This window comes from Thermobia domestica, chromosome 14, assembly GCF_964235325.1.
Source record: "Thermobia domestica chromosome 14, izTheDome1.hap1.1, whole genome shotgun sequence".
In the NCBI taxonomy this organism is placed as follows: Eukaryota; Metazoa; Arthropoda; class Insecta; order Zygentoma; family Lepismatidae; genus Thermobia; species Thermobia domestica.
In genome coordinates this window covers 164,675,178-164,681,177 of record NC_137467.1, presented here as the reverse complement: position 1 = coordinate 164,681,177, position 6,000 = coordinate 164,675,178, and positions in this window count along the sequence as shown.

Sequence of the window (6,000 nt, the reverse complement as noted above, 5' to 3'; positions counted from 1 at the left end):
GGCTTATTTTAAAGCCAAAACATTACTCTTTCATTAAAAAATAAACATGATATTAAACAGGATCTTGTTATCCGTGTCATAATATTTGATCTTGAATATTTCAAAAGGTACTTCTTAACTTTATAAGACATACCTGGGGTGAAGGAAACCAGGCTTCGTTTTTGCCCTATATTTTCACCTTTTGATATAAATTTTTCGTAACTGCTCATATTTTTTTGGGGATGTTGTCAATTTACTCATAATATTTAACCTATGGTTTGCTTTTGTATTTAGAAATTTTAAGAACAGTTATTAGAGAGATTACCTTTTTAATTTTTTTATTTGTTATCTTTTGTGAATGTTATGGTGTATGTTTGGATAATGTGATGTACTAAATTATTTTATTCTACCACCCGGAATTCACCATTAAAAAAGGTCTCACTTCAGATGTAATTTGGGGCAATATTTTTCGTATACTGCTCAATATTTTTCTCCGATTTTTGGGATTTGACATGCAAAAACTCCATTTTTAGTTTACACAGATCATTCGCTTTCAAATATGCCGTCTCCTTTATCCTATCCGGCATAATCGTGGGACGTAAAACTGGAAGTTTTTTCGCTTTCAAATAAAACCAAAATCATTATATAATTGTCCAAATATAGTTTTTGAGATGTGCTTCTTTTCCTCTTTTTGGGTGTGTTTCAGAAACGACCAATTTGGTAATATTCATCACTATTTTAACACCCTGTATTTTCAGCAGTATTTGTTAGGATAATTTCATATTGCATTTCTGTTACCTATATAACACTAGCTTTCAGTAAAATAAATATCAGCCGAATCTGTGACTATGAAGCAACATGCCTCTGGTAAATTCGTATGAAATGCCTCCTATACATTTAACAATAAAACTCTTTCAGTGATAAAGAAAATAGCAAATACGAACGAACAGAACCCGGTAATGGGCTATTACGTTTCATTCTCTACAAATTTGAATATCAACTGAACATTAAACTTCGGGCACAAAAGAAGGGCATAGGGCCGACTCGACACAAGATCAACTACGAAGATTATCGCGTTAATATTATCTCATTAAACAAACTAACATTTTCTTCAATAACATCTACATTTTGTTATTCCACATCGCTCACAAAGATAATGAAAACAAGCCTGTGTGATAAAAAGAAAACCTTTATGGTGTGTAGAGGCCAATCTTCCGTACGTGTACTATTCTCCGCTGAGAGTTTATTATATTTAAACATTAACGTGCGAGGTAGCCAATACGTAACTCTTTTCCTGGGAGTCAGCCAAGACTCATGTAAGATCCCTACACCTCCGACACTGTCTGCTTTAAACTCAACAACATGATACGACAATTCCATTTTCCCCCTTAAAGGTGTTGTTCTGAAACCTACCTAGTAAACTGAAACAATCAAATACGTTAATGATTGTCATTATCATTCGAGTAAATCTGAAATCACTTTCGATCAATTTATGATCAGTTTGAAGGGAGAGTTCAAATCGGGATCTAGCTTCAGAACCTAACCGAACTGAAAAAATACATCTACCCCAGTGATCGGCAAATAGTGATCATAATATTGCACGAGCCGCATCATATATCTAATCGCCAGGTGCTACAACTTCAATTGCTTAAATGAACTGATCTAATAATGACATATTTAAACAATCACTTCAAGGTTGTGATAACTAGATCCAGGATTTGCACCAAAAATTAGAAATGTATACTCTGAAAAGTACAAAAATACGTCTTTACATGCTTATATATATGATGCGGCTATATATATGATGCGGATATATATTGCTTTGTTTCTTTTATATTTTTATTTCAAATTCCAAACTTCGATATTTAATGAAAAACAGACGATAATTAAAATATCAGTGTATATAATAGTCAGCGTTCCCAGCTATTTGATTTGTCGACCGCGAATTCCCCGACTCTTCCAGGTCATAATTTGCACAATTCCAGGACTTAAAAAAAAAAAAAAACTTTGGTCTATGTTTCCGAGCAGGAGTTGATTATGCAAGTACAGTTGTATCTGTACATGTGTACTCGGCGTTAAAATGCCGTTACATCTAATTTAAAGTGGAAATATAAAACCTGTGGCTCGTCGCAAGACGAATCAAAAGAAAAACCTGAAGGTTGTTGAAGGTAGCGCAAACGAAATCCTTTGTAAACTTTCCATTAATACATATTTTATATATATATATAAATACACCTAAAAATCAACAATGGCCCACTGTTGCAAAAAGATTGGTTGAATTCAATTATTATTCCAACGTAAAATGATGTTGGGCCAACACTGGGACTTGGTTGGTTGCAAATAATGGCGCAAAGAACACTGGACCAACGTTGCTTTTGTCACCAAAAATGAACGCAACCATATGTTAACGTTGGCCCAGCCATTTTGGTTACATGAGCTATGACCATCCGACACCAATCGAATTTAAACACCGTTTGCGGCTTTTGGTTATGGGGAAAAATATAAATGAAATCCCCCTTTCGAATGAAATTCTTTTTGCGCAAGAAGATGATGGAGATTTCTTGACATCGAAATTATTAGAAGGAATTCTACCAGATATGACGCAACCCTTGGCAATGATTGAAGGCGAAACCGAAATCGAAAATATCTTTGTATCACATGACAGAACACCTACCGAACAACCGGCTATTGAACAAAAGGCAAATTGCTCAGTGGAAGGGTTTCGATTTCTTGCTGGCTACATCGCTCATCAAGGAAGAAAATACGACACATCAATGGGTACACTATCTAGGGATGTACTTCCTCTCATACCCTGTACAGCATCTGAAGGTTGGATCAAGTTTCTGTCGCGTGGTGGTCTCCTCGTTCCATGAGAGGAGTGGATGTCAAAAATGAGGGTTTTGAACTTATCTTCAATGACATTAATGGTAGCAGCAAATTGTCCAGTTTAAAAAACTTTAAAAAGACTAACCGCGAAAATAAGTGAAAAGTAACCTGATGTGAATAAATATTTAATTAAGATATATGTAAGAACTAGGATGTTCATTCGCATAAAATTCATGAATAATAGAAATAAAATTCTAAAATCAACAAATGCCCATAAAAGAAAATCTCGACTAGGCATGCCTCAGCCACAGTGAGGATTACAACAAACAAATAAGCAGAAAAAGGTACGTGGAATTATTATTTAAAATTATTTATTATTGTTTATTTCCTGTGCAAACCTTGTCTTGTGTTGCTTGTGGCTGTCGCTTCGCTCGTCTGCTCGTCTAGACTTTCTCGTCATCCTAGTTGCTGCTGCAGTGACGTCATGTCAACAGCCAATCAGTCTCCTTTTGCCGATATAAACCAACCTTATTCATTCTAGCAGTGATACCAGTTGGCAGGAAATTTCCAGTAAAATGAGAAATTCTGAGCACTGCCGGGAATTTTTCTTTAAAATAGGCTGAAAACGGGAAATTATGACATTCTCAACTTTTTTGGTATGTTTTATCATTCATTCATTTTTCTTCTTTTGCTCTTCTCCTTCTCACATGAACAATTCTTTCACTGACTTATCTCAATGTTGACCAACTAAGCAGGCATATAGCCAGCACAAACGAGTAGTAAAAACAAAATGAAACCAAAAGGGTCTGGTACTATGGACTCCTGCTGCGAACTGACCGTGAGTAAATACCTGATCTTTCCGCCGTGCTACCCCTCCCCTCGCACACGTGAGATTGTTTTATTGTTTCCAAAACAAATGGGGTACAGTTGTCTGGTGTGTGTATCTGTGTTTTGGCACGCACACAGGTGTCACTGCTATGTTTCGATAATGAAAGGAATTATCAAACCCATCCGATACATATGATAGGAAAAAGCAGGAATTGGGAATCGATACCAAAACTAGGTATAAGACCTGTAACATCGAGCTCTTTTGTAGTAAAAATGAGCTTCAGTATCACACAAAAGACTTTAAGCATCTAGTTAATGTAACGCAATAGCAAAATACCTTGTCTATTGTTACAGCTTTGTTTTTCTTTCTTAGCAAGGAACAAGTAGTGTGCACCAAAACAAAAATCTTGTTAAGACCAAAAAATTGTATTGTGTTTCTTTGCCGAACACAACATTCCCTTCCAAACAATAAAGAAAAACATGTTGTTGGTGGAGTTAAAAAGAAATGTTCACAGTGTTCTTGATTTTTTTTTTTTTAATATTGTGGCAGCATCTTTGTGATATTATCATGCATAACTGTAAATAGTAGCTTCTACGTTACGAGAATGAGTTCAACTGCACCTTATAGATCCTCTAAAGTGATATTTTTCAAAATTATTTATTTCTAGGTGTTATAAATTCTATCTATTTTAGTTGGCAGGAAATTTTGCTTCCAATCGGGAAATTTCATGGCTTCGGACGGGAAATTCTCTGTTACCAAACTGGCATCACTGCATTCTAGTAACCTTGAATCACTCTACGAAAGAAATACGCAAGCGAAGAAGAAAATGACTGGAAAAATATAGTTGCTTTTCCCAAAGTTCTAGCGTTCGACAGTGGCTGTGCTAGTGGAAAGGCGAAAATTTTGGCACCAGTAGTTTTGACACGGTAATTCTGGCACCGGTAATTTTGGCACCAAGAAACGAAGCAAACGGATATTTTGGCACAATTTATAATAGAAGTACAGAAAATGTGAGAAAATACTCTGAATGTATTAGATATTTAAATTTACATGTTATTAACTAGAACTGCTCCGGATTGCTGTAGAGAGCATCCAGTCAAGAAGACGAAGCGGATCTATGAACGTTTGCACAAAAGACTTCAAAATTTGTGCTTGGCCTGCAATGCTGGAACAAAGAGCTTGCAAGAATTTTTGCATGCTGTTTCATTTAATGTTGTGCACAACAAAAGTTAAAGATGTAAAGAAAAGGTGCAATGTTTTACAATAGGGATTATTGTGAACCATATATTATTGCAAATCATGTGTTATTGAAATTCATTTATTGATTTGTTAATTTTTCTTGCGTAAGTGTGTATTTAAGTTTTCTTGAGTTCAATAATTTCCATTTTGACTTGCCTTGAATACCTAATGAAGCTACCAATATTACCTTTTCCTGGTGTTTGTACATTCGTCGCTGGTTTCATTATTCGTGCTGATACAGTTCTAGTCATTAACATGTGAACGTAAATATCTATTATATCCAGAGTATTTTCTATTTTTTTTCTCTGTACTTCAATTTCCACGGTTCGAGTCAACTGTTACTGTTTGCACTTGAAAGTAAAATACAAACCCATTAGGGGATAATTTTGACTTGCTTTGAATATCTAATGAAGCTGCCAATATTATCTTTTACTGGTGTTTGTACATTCGTCCCTGGTTTCATTATTCGTGCTGATACACTTCTAGTCATTAACATGTGAACGTAAATATCTACTATATCCAGAGTGTTTTCTATTTTTTTTCTCTGTACTTCAATTTCCATGGTTCGAATCAGCTGTTACTGTTTGAACTTGAAAGTAAAATACAAACCAAGTGCAGTGAACATAGTGCAGTCTTTAGCAACTCAAAGAAGATACAGTTTTCCATAAATTACAGAAAACTTCTCAAATCAGTGCATCAATTCCAAGGTTATAAGCAAATAAATTTTACAGAAGAGAAAGAAATTTGGTCGCTGACTGTACATTCTTCACTGGTTTGATTCGTCGCGCTGGAAGAGTCCTAGTTAATAACATGTGAATTTAAATAGGCCTATCTATTACATTCAGAGTATTTTCTCACATTTTCTGTACTTCAATTATAAATGGTGCCAAAATTTCCGTTTGCTTCGTTTTTTGGTGCTACAATTACCGTGTCAAAACTAGTGGTGCCAAAATTACCGCGCCCCGTGCTAGTGAGTGCCTCGTGGCTGGTGATGATCTGTGAGGAAGGAGATTAAGTGGACCCAGTGATACACCTACACTACACTTACACTTTCTGTTCCATTTACACGTACATACATTACGACCCGCTCGGGAGAGTAATACTCCCGGAAGTACGTTTTTCCTCGC